A 12,305-nucleotide genomic window follows, 5' to 3' on the forward strand; every position below is an offset into this window, starting at 1 on the left:
GTTGACATCAACTACTTATATTGACCATTTTTTCAGCTCAAGTGAGATAAAAGATTTCTGAAATAGTGGATCTTAAGGCCTATTTGAAGTGTCGAGCTGCATATACATTAATAGATATAAGTGTATTTTCTTCCTTTTTTATTGTACTTTTGTGTGGCAGCTAGCATTAAAATGCCCTGTACTGGCATCCTGTAATAGGTCCATGACTACTTATTAAAGAGCTCAGTGGTTCTGAGTCTTTAACAGTCCAGCATCCCATTTTAACAGTCATATCATCAACAGCACTGCTAAAGGATCATGATTTATTTAGGGTAATACAGTGTGCACAAGGTGTGTTGGACTGCTAGAGACCCAGACCATTCCTCTCTGTCTTGAACAGCAATCAGCATCTCTAACGTGCCTCTAGCACAAAGTATTCTAACCCTAGTCTAAGCAAATTACTGCACTGCCACAATAAAACTGATGTCTATAACTGTTTATGCATCTGAAATGCCAGCTTTACCCATACTGCTAGTTGTGCTGGCTCTACAGATCACAACAATGTTGATGTACCCATTTAGTGTTAAGGTTAGTTTTTCAGAATCATTATCACAAAATGCTTTAGCGCAGAATGTACAATTCCCCACTGTACGCCAGAGGATGTCTAGCCTTGACCATTATCTAACTGTCAGACCTTCTTACTCTCAGGCCCTGTATAAGTGTTTGTCCAGATTTGTTAAGATTACTGCAATAGCGCGTAGTGAAAACCAATTACCAGCACTTATTATATTAAGGGATCAGTAAAGCTGTTTGTGAATGAAATAAAAATAGCTTTCACTTAACAATATTCATTAATATATCTATTTGAAATATTGAATATAACAGCAGATGTCAGTAATGCTGATTCAGTCATTCTATTTTTTTTTTTAAAAGGAATAAGGATTTGTGAATATGGAAAAATCCCAAATCATGTTACTCGTTATGTATTTATCAGTTTTCAAGTAATCATCAATAAACTCCTGAGATTTTATTTACCAGGACCTTGATCGTATCAAACACAGACAAACAGCTCAAAGAAAGGCACCCTCACTGTTTACATATGATGACAGCTTCCATTATAGAAGAAGAATCCTCATCAGAGGAACTTAAGGCTCATAAATAGGGATGAGCAAGCAAATTATTTAAATTCAGGCTTGCGGTGTATTTGGGCCATTCTCGCTTACCAAACATGTAGGAGAGAATGGCCTTTGTAAATTCAGCCGTCGAGACCAAATTTTTGGGACCTGCAAGACCAATCAGGTCTCTGCTCCTTTGATTGCTGTTGCAGTCCTGTACTATGTGTTCCTGGATAGAGTTTCTCTATCCAGGAACACAGTGTGACTCTCGCTTTGCTGCTTATAAATAAATGCGGCCGTGGGAAAAATCAGAGGATTTTTCCCACGGCCACATACATTCATAAACACAAGCTACATGACTCGGAACTCTGGGTGGAGGAGTATCACGGCTTCATTTATGAATGGAGTCATGAGAATCCTCCTCTCAATGACAGATCCCCGGGCACTACAGGTCAGCATGAGGGCTTGCCCTCATTCTGACCTGTAGTGCCTGGGGATGGCTCACAGACAGGAGGATTCCCACAGCTGTATTTATGAATGCAGCCATGATAATCCTCCTCTCAATGAGAGATCTGTGGGCACTACAGTTTAGATTTAACCTACTCATAAACACTATGTTGAAAATGAAACAAAATGAAACAACATGAAAACAATATCCAAAAGATGCCTGACCCATCAACTGATAATCATTCATGAAACTTGTAACAAGCAATAATGAACAAGGTTTCTCGGTCATAATCCTAATAGATTTGTTGATCTGTTGTTTTCTAGTGTGTGTACAGTTGGGGAATGATTGCCACTTCAGGACTGTGTTTGTTTTGCAATACCACTTGTTTATGTTACTATCCAATCTCTTATCAATCACATCTTTTTTCTGAACAGTCGTCTGGAATGGTCTGTGAATGAAAATAGCATCGTGTGAACGATGCAGGTAGTGACTTGTACTAGGGAAAGTGTACTGCAGAACCATCCACGATCACTGAACAACTGTACACATAATAGCTTGCGAACGATTGTCACCCAATAAGATCCGCTGGAACAGTCGTTCGTTTCCTGCGACTTTCCCCGTATTTTGGCGTCGTTGGCCAGTTGTTGTGCACTTTTTTGTTAAAGATTATCGGATGATCGGTCGTCAATCGTTCGTTTCCAACGACAATTAAGTATTGCCTTTACACAAAGGTAATCTTCTGGCAGGTAAAACAGTAATTTAATTTTTTCCAATTGTGCATCTGACTATTTTTTCACAGTTTACTTCTAATAGCTATTTGCAGTAAAAACTGATACTATAGGTTTATTGTCTGGCTGGAATTAGTATCAGGTAAAATATAATCACAATATGACAATAAAATACATAGCATACATAGTTGTAATGTGGGAGCAGACAGATCAGAGAAGAGCATATGATCTTATTCAATGCATGACAATTTTGTAGTGTTAATACTTCTCTATGTTCAGCAATAATTTTAGCTGAATAAATTCTGACCAGTTGCACTTACAAATTAGATTTTATTTATTTGAAAACCTTTGTTAATGTTTTAATTTGAAAACACTGATAGTAGTGTGAGAAACTAGACTGAAAATAAAAAAAAAGTCTGACTGCTTTCTATATTTTATAGTCAATTGCTTTGTTACATTCTCGTTTTGTATTTAATTTCTATAGTGATCTCGCAGTTTAATCAGGGCTTTTAAAAGATGAAATCTGACCATAGTCGATCCTTGCACAAGAGCAAGATGGCATCCTTATTTATGACAATGTAATTTTCAGCAATTTACCAAGCTGTAAAAATGTCGTAATTTTCTGACATTAGGAAATACTGCCACCGTGGCGTGAGTTATGCAAATGAGTTGGTTACATTACATCTGTGCTGGAGCCTATTATGGTGAGATTTAAAGTTTCATTGGCAGGGTACACCATAATTTCTTTGTACCTACTTAATGTAATCGCTCAGTTTGCTTCAGAAAAATACAGATTCCTCCTAAATTGTACTTACAGCTAAGCGCAAGTACATTGGGTTCTCACACACGTGCATTCCTTGTGACTCAGCAGCCTCATGCAGGGTACCAGCATGCAATTAGCACGGTGCTAGCTTTCACATCCGGCTTTTACCTGAACTTATCATCATGCTGCATTAAGGATTTTCAGATGATCTGGAGTAAACAATGAAGATGTTAGATCTGCTTAAAGCTGAATACAAACTACATTTTCTTTATAATTAATCTATAAAGTGAACAAAATATATCAATAACAGCGTTCTGAGAGTGCCTACCTGACAATATACATCATACAGACTAGAACCCATTTAAAACCCCCATTTTACTTTGTAAAGAACTTGACTTCACTTTTTTTACGATGTCTTGGGGGTCACTGCTTTATTTAGTAGTGAATATGACTTTCACTGAAACATTCCTTGGTTGAGAATCCTATAGGTTCATATGTTACAATGGCAGTAATTGATTCTCAACTAGGAAGTTTCTGAGAAAGTCAGATTCTCGGCTTTAAAAATAGATCCCCTGGTGTTTAACCTGTAATGAGCTTTCTATGCCTATATCATGCTGCAGAGTCAGATCGCTGGTCGCATACAGGGAGCAGTGGTTTAGGTCTCCATTCTAGGTCTTCGGCGGTTTAACACAACTGCTGCTTAGTACTCCAATTATTATTGCTCATGAACAGCATTGTTGATTGGAGTACTAAGGAGAAGGGTGTTGGAATGCTTAAGATTTAGAATGTTTCAGAGGTCCATTTCTGAGTATGCCTTGTGTGCAGTTTCAAAATACCATAAAAGTTAAACAAAAGAAAAGCATCTGATTGGGTTTTAAAGTATGGTATTGCAAATTTTTTGGAATGTCCAGCTCCAGTACTTGAGCACCCAGTACCCAGCACGTTCAGGTTCGAAGGAGCATGTGATTTGCTCCATGTGACAATGCCAGCACCAAGGATGTCTTCTTGCCTTTTAAATAGATACATTCAGTCAATGCAAACTGCACATATGCAGCCAATTCAAATTTTTCTGTGTAAGACCATTTTGCATTTTGAGGTTTGTATGAACTATATTTTTCAGTTTTAATCAAGGGTGTAGTGGGGTGGGCGGGGGAGCCGTGCCCTCACTTTTTTTACAAAGAAGACTTTGGTTGTATGTGGCTCTGGCCAGTCCGCCTCCTTGCGGGGTCAGGAGAAAAACCCTGATGGGGGTGCGCACTGGCCAGAGCCGCGGACCATATCCCCCGTACTGATCGCAAGCTCACCCATCGTAGGCTCAAACTCAGGGTCTGGTATCATGACGTCACTCTGGGGGAAATGTCTTCCCTTTTGAGGGCGGGCAGGTACCTTGCCCCCTTTCTTGTTTTGCGACTACACTACTGGTTTTAATGCATTTAGACAGCACTCCAATTTATTTCATAAGTGCAGAATTTCAAAATATACTTATACCTGCACTACCTGCTTAGTAGTTCCATCCACCACCAAATGCAGGAAGAGATACAGGTCAAAATCCCCATTTCTAAAGAGACTTCAGGAGCTCCATTTCTATATATTGCTGTGCAATTCATCCCCCACTGACAGTGGGAAAGGTAATCATTTATTTTTTGCTTTACATGTACATATTTTTCAACTTTATTTGAGGGCCAGAATCTTTAAGTCCCACTTCATTCTATTTAAAAAGGAACTATTCATTGAATTATTACAACACTATGCAGCCATATTTATGTATATATATTTATGTAAGAATATTTAAAAAATATATATGCACATACTTGATGCTTTAATTTACACCATAACATTACTTTTCTAAAGCCATAGAGCATATTCCTGTTCAAAGTAAAGTAATTTTTTAGTTTGCAAAGTCAATTTTCACAGTTAGAGAGGGAATAAAGTGAAAATTCACTTTGCAAACAATAGCCTAGAAAATATAAAAACTGGATTTTTGCACATGACTGGATAATTAAATGCAACACAACTAATCACACAACACAACAACTGTAAATGCTCTCTTTCACAGGAATTTAGGGATTTTTTACTTAGCTTAGTAAATGAAGTAAAATTTTAAGACTGTAATCATTCAATCACGTGCAAGCAAAAATCTATTTTTAAGGCCCGTCCTAAATGTACTGATGGAAACCTCTGCTGTTAGCTACTTCTAGCTGTCTCTCAAAACTGTACGGTTTAACCCTGTGGTTGCTGTGCCAACAAAAGTTCAACCTCAACTTCACTCAACCCTAAAGGAAGCAACCACAACCGCTTTCATCTGCTTTCCAACTGCTGTAAACTGTACTTAAAAGTGTTTGCATTCAAGTCATGGAAGTAGCTGGGCCATCCAGGACAATCATAAACAACGTGGTACTTCAGCAACTGCTACTGCAATCCACTACAGCCACAGCCACCTGCCACCACCTGCACAAAATTGTTCCCAACTGCATCAAATAGAGGAACTGCAGGTTTACATTTAGCCTCAATCTTCCTTGAACACAACTGAGTATTGTTTCTGAGAGTAAAGTTTCACCTTTTACACCAAGATATTTAAGTTAACTCTAAAATTTAAAGTAAACATATTCCAGTGCTGTTGTGTTAAGGCATATCCATCCAGTTCTTACTGTGATACATGACAGACATGGGGGTGGAAGCGTTAAATGTCATAATTATGTTTTGACTCACCCAAGTGTAAGCCTTTCTCTATTGCAGAAGTATGAATATCTACTAATCTCACAAGTTCAACCCTGAAAAGAAGAGAATACGCTTTTGTACCTTGTACTACTAGTACACTCATCAGAGAAGACACAGAGTAGGCTTTGCAATGTGACTTTGGAATGATATTTGATTTTGTTAGATTTTTAGGTATCTGCATACCAAAAGTCATATAAGATATACAACAAATAAATTATCATTTATTTAAAGAGTAAAACTACAGAAATTAATTTTTGAAAAGAATCTCTTTTTTTTCATTATTGGGCAGATGCCGTATTCCCAAAATTATAAATGCTCTATTCTATGCAAATCATCGTTCTCCTTAGTAAACAGTCACATGCAAGTGATTATTGTAAAACTAACAGATCTATAGCTGATTTGTGAAAGCTAGCCTTGAAATAGTCAATCTTTTACATGATTTAGAATGTAAATCAAATTTATTGCTAAAAAGTAACAACTTTGGTTTAGTATCTGTTTCTTTACTCCAGCTTTATAGTGTCTGAAAATCTGACGCATTTCCAAAATCTGAAAATCTTCTTCATCATGAAAAAATAGAACAAAAATGATATATACCTCAGGCTAACAGTTACATATATATTTGCAATACTATTGCTGTGCTTGTCAAAAGATTTGTGTTTCTGTCCATACAGTCCTTAGGTGGTGTACGGGGTGGGGAAAGGCATATTGTGGGTGGTTGGAAGGTCTTCAAGGGTGGTTCTGGATGGGAGCAATTTGCTGTTGAGGGGTACCACCCTAAGTGTGGGAGCTCCAATGAAGTGGAATAAGAGGTATTCATCTACATTTGTTAAAGTCAGTAAGGGGCTGTGGGTGTCTGGTATCTTTCCTGGGGCAGTGCAGTGTGGCTAGGAACAAGTGAGAATTAGCTGTTAGCAGGCCCCATAAATAGTTGGTTTTGTGGTGATGGGTGATGCTTAGAGGACCTGCAACCTTGGGTAAGTGGACTGGGTTTTCAAGAAATAAAACGGCTGCTATGGCCATTTAACTACAGATTTGGTATGAGTGTTTATTGGAAGATGACGGGGAAGGTTGAAAGGATGGGTTGGGCAGCAGGGCAGTAGAAGTGAATGGAACTTCTGAGCTCCTCCCAAACAAGTGACATCAATTTCTTCTGCTATTATGCTATATAGCTTGGTCCTGTTACTTCCCCCAACCTGTGATTGGACAGCACAGGAGCAGAAGCACGCTAATAAGGTAATGTCTTTGTCCCTTTCCTCCTGTTCCTTGTCAGCATATGTACATGTAGCACACCCAATTTTTTTCCAGGTGATGTCCTCCCACTTTCATCTGCTACTGCACAGTCAATTACAGGTACTCAAACTGGTTAAATTCTTTTAAAAATACGTTTTGGGATCATTATTAAAAATCAGAGCTGTTTTAAATGGTGTTTGAACATCTTTATATGAGTTTAACTTTAACAGCCCTTTATGTGTGTTTTCCAGTGCGAATAAAATAACTCATTACTAGCCAATCCCCTTGTGTTCACTTCAAGCCATCGCAAAGGAATTCAATTAGAATATAACAGTTTGAAAGGAAGAAAGCAGCAGCCTGGCAGACCTAAGGGATCCTTTTCTGGTATTATCCATCACTCCTCCTGCCAACAGTTATATTTCAATGACTTTGTTTCCACCCAAACTTCCTTTAACACCACGTTTTGTTAAATGTCATCTGCTAGTAAAATACTAGCAGGCTACTAAACATTACCAGCTTGTAAAACTTTATAGCAGTGTATTGGTATTGCCATTGCAGGCTTTAGTTGATTTTTTGTCTCTATCACTTAAAAATACTACAGCTATTTTGAATCTTTTATATAAAGCTGTGATGTAAAATCTAAATTCTTTTCTCCTCCTGTTCTACATTTTACTTATATACGTTAGTTATTTGGTGAATGTATGCTGTAACAAGGTTTTGCAGATTTATTGTACAGCACATGTACCAATTATATTTATTAGGTGGAAATTGGCTTTTTTTAGAAAATGCATAGCAGAAACAGTATGCCTTCGAAGGTATAAATGGAGATTGTCTCTTAGTAGACAACCATCTGATACTTACCGCTGCTACACTACCTCATTGCTCAATTGGAAGCATGTGACCTACCTAGCTGTCCGCTATTGGGTAAATCGTGCTAGCCCCATGGCTCAGCTGCCTACACATGGTTCTTAGGGGGTCACGTGTATCTGTGCTAGCATTTGTGTTTTTTTCTCACTGCAGAAAATTAGGCTGATCTCTGCCTTAGCTCAGTGCTGAATGGTCTTTTAGCTGTACCTTTTTGACCTGTGCCCTGAATCTTTTATCTTTCTTCCTTTATTAACCCAGCTTCAACATGTATTTTGCATGTACCTGTTTGCTTTTTTTTTATAGACCAGCCTTACCTTTTTTTTAAAAACAATTGTATTTTTATTGGACTTTCACAAAATATACACAACAAAAAGAAAAAAGGGTGTAAACATTGAATACAGTAAAAAAAACAAGGGGGTAAATTGGAATGTAGTTTGAGAGAGAGATAGCAAAGGAAAACTAACAACATGAACAATAGTACAATTGCATAGTCCTTGTATATCATAGAGTTCAATCTCAATAAATGTCCATTACCTATAAAAAAAGGAGAAGGTAGGCATCTGGAAATTTTGTAACTTGTGAAATATACCATAGAACAAGCAATTATCTTGTCTACCAAGGCAATTCCTTTTCATGGGATAGCACCTAAGAAGCAGCATTGTACATTAACAGACCACCATGAACTATTGACCAAGATCCCACCTCTCCAATCCATACCTCTATGGCAGGAGAGCAGACTTCCTTCTTTTCATAACCTTGATAGGGCTGTTTTGTTGACACCTCATTGTTTATATGTTGTTGACCCTGGTTGGTGGCCAACCTTCACTTGTACCTGGGGCCAGTGCACTACTGGTGGTATTTCTAACCTCGGGGATTTTCATTTCCAGTTGTAAGACTCTTACTCTTCCAGCATACCTCCCTCCTACTCTCCAGGGAATGGAATTGTACAAAGGGCCATCGGGTAATCTTAGGCATACCATGTATGACTGTTGTAATTCAAGCTTTGGCAGAATTCAATCTGACTATATTTACCCACCCCTTCATCTTATCCCAACAAAAAACATACACAACACTCATAGTCAAATGGTCTGCTGGCTTTTTTTTCGTATCAATAGTAGCACTTCAAATGACTTAACAATAACATTATCAATAATCTAATGGCAAATAACAAACAGGACAAATGGATGATACACTTTTACTCATTAAGGTAACAGGTCCTCGAAGGCGCACCAACTTGGAATCTGTGCTACCATTGGTATTGCTGTTCCCCACCAGCTGGGGAACAAAATTAAATACCCGCAGACTATTCCAAAGCCAAATTCCTTGTTTACTGCAGCCTTGTTCACACCACCTAGGAGATTCCTCACCAAAAATGGGTCCCTCACCTATTAATACCATCACCAAAACACTGCCTAGGAGGAACTAAAACCACCAATCCTGTTAAAAAACACCAAACACAACCCATACACACAAGTACAAATAACAAAGGAAGGAGGGTGGAAAGCTCACTCTATCCCAGCTAAAATTCCTATGACCTCACATCTCTGACCCGCTTAGTTTTAATACTCTAACCCTATCCTAACCTCCTTCTGCCCACCAATCTTCCTCCTGAACTCTCCAACAAATTATTTAACCCTGGCCTCGTTTAGCCCTTTATGATCAGGAAGTTTTCCTTATGATCAGTAACTCGTGAACAACCAGTCATGTAAGTCTTCCACTAAGTGTACTGGTTCCTGATAAAAGTGAATACTAAGCGACCTAGGCACTCTTCTTCTATCTCCCGGACTTTAGACTCATTCTCAAAATGCAAAAACAGAACAAAACTAGATCTCTGCCCTCAAAACTAGATCAATCCTTACAAGACTTGGGCTCCAGGATTGGACATGTGGTTATAAAAATGGCTGAATTTTCTACAGCACAGAACCAGCTAGTGGATTCATTTAATGATCAAAATAAAGAAGTTGATTGGATTAAAAAGAAATTAGCTGATCTAGAAGATAGATCGTGCCGAAACAACATAAAATTTTGTTTTATTCCTAAAAATCGTACAACAAATGGATTTACTTGAACTGTTAAAGAAATGGATGCATAATTACCTCATATAGAGGAATCAGAGCATCTTATAGATCAAGCACAAAGAGTTTCCAAAATTTTTACACCAAGAGATGTCCTTGCAAGAATTCATTTTTTTCATGTAAAAGAGCAAATAATGTCCCGAGCCAGACAGCACCCCAATCTACCAGAAACGTTTCAAAATATTGCTTTCTATGCGGATCTTTGACTGCACACAATGCAACTTTGCAAGCAGCTAATCCCACTCACAAAAGCTCTAAGACACCAAATTTCATATAAATGGAACATGGTAAACATAAATAGTTGTGCCTGAAAAGTGACAGCATTTCTCGAATGCTTTTAAATTTAATTGGGTCACTTAACATAACTCCAAAATCATTTCATTATAAAGCAATCATGTCTGTGTCTAAAACCTTTTATTCTGTATAAACTAGTTATGTGTGTATTTATATATAAAAAAGTAATAAAGATATCCATTTGGCCACTCCACTTTCCCAGAATGTCATAGCTGGCAATAGTGCGCTCCAACCCAGAACACCCTTCACTAATTCATCTCACAACAGCAAATAATGCTATGTGTTTGGAGCAGGATAAGAATCATTTTAATATTAGTAATACTCATGAATTGAGAAAACATCCATAATATTATTTCAATATCTAACAGCACTATCCTTACAAATGAAAAATGCTTTTGCTTTTATGGAGGTCTTCATTAACTTCTACCAGTGAGTCTGTGATTCTGGGTTAATCTTGACAAATCTAAATTGAAACAAAGGATGCAATATCACTTAAAGCTCTTTCTATGAATTTCTGGCATTGCTGGATTTGTTAATCCCTCCACAATTCAGCAATATCCCAAAGCAGAGCATGTTTCCTTCATATAGGATTATATTAGCTTCCATCAGACTTTAACCCGGGGCATTAATAACCTTATAAAGCCTCATTACTCTTCCCCTACACCTCCTCCTACCTCTCTGCTTTACACATCTCTTCCACACAAGCAAGCCCAAGTAAATTTGGGACTGAATTAAAATAACAGCATTGGGTAAGCCGGGGGTTAATGTGCTTCTAGATACGGTCGGATGGAGTTACTAGGCGATCTTTCTTGACAAATTACTGGAGTGAGAAATATAGCAGAGCCTGGGCTGGAATGATTTCTGAAAACTTTCCTTGCACAAAATGTCCAAAGAAAAAAGAAACCCATTAGCAAAGCAAATTGTATTTTGTGCAGATAATTTACACATGAACACATTGCTCTGTCTTTAGGTGCAGCTCCAAAGTGCTTTTCTGAAAAGCCAAAATCACATTGTTTTAGCCTTTCATCCCTTGGATTTTGCTGTGTATTGTGCTAGACACTGGGGTGAAATAGGTCACTTCTCTACTGAGGACTGAGGAGCTGCAGCCAATAGCCTAAAGTATACAACCATTTCTCAATTGCCCTATATTCAGAGAATCTAAAATTCCTACTAGAAAAATAATGAGACTTTGACATACTCAGGCCACAAATGACAGGTTCTCTTGTCTTATGGTAATGACCATCTCTACTTTCCCTTGCACCTCTGTGTTCTAACCCTGTGTAAGAAGAGCCATGTTTAGGTATGATGTTGCACTAGACACCATGAAATGATGGAGACTTTTTATTCTACTTGCCCCTTCCCCATACTTATTCATTACTGTTTTTTTTTTTTTAGTAAAATTTAAGAACTTTACAACGAGTAATTGGAAGCAGCATGTCTAATGTATATCAAATCTACTTTTTGACTACAGAGACCAATAAACATGAGGAAGAAAATATTTGTTCATATTGATTGAAGTATAAAGAGACTTAGACCGAGGATGCAGACTGGGCCATCGGCTATGCCAAACCAGGCTGTGGCTGTCCCCATCTGCAGTCTTCAGGAGGAATCGGTGCCCTCTCTCCTGTCATTTTGTAAGCTGGCTTGCATGATTGGCTAAACCAAATGAGGGGAGAGAGAACCTGGCTTATGTGATTGGCTGAACGAAATGACAGGGCCATGCATGATGTTGCTGCAGCCAATGAGCTCTGACAAACTTCTTATTTTGCACTTCCAGGTCTATGGGAAATTATCTTGCATGAACCTTGTCCATGGTGTTAAAAATGTTGGGGACCAGCTGTTCTGGTTTTTCTTTTTTTTTGTTTGCTGCCCTGTTAGAAACGATTTGACACATTTACTGTTTATTTGATGATTTTAACAAATAACAGAAAGGAACAGGAATTGAGGGAAAATCTCCTAGTAAAAGCCAGGGTCACTAGAAAATGCATCAGTTTCAATTTTAGGAATGTTTCCACTTCTTTACCAGTCCCAAAATTCTGCATTTTGAATGTCTTGAACATTAAGTAGTTGTTCATTAACCTCATTTAT

This window comes from Pyxicephalus adspersus, chromosome 2 (genome assembly GCF_032062135.1).
Source record: "Pyxicephalus adspersus chromosome 2, UCB_Pads_2.0, whole genome shotgun sequence".
Lineage (NCBI taxonomy): Eukaryota > Metazoa > Chordata > Amphibia > Anura > Pyxicephalidae > Pyxicephalus > Pyxicephalus adspersus.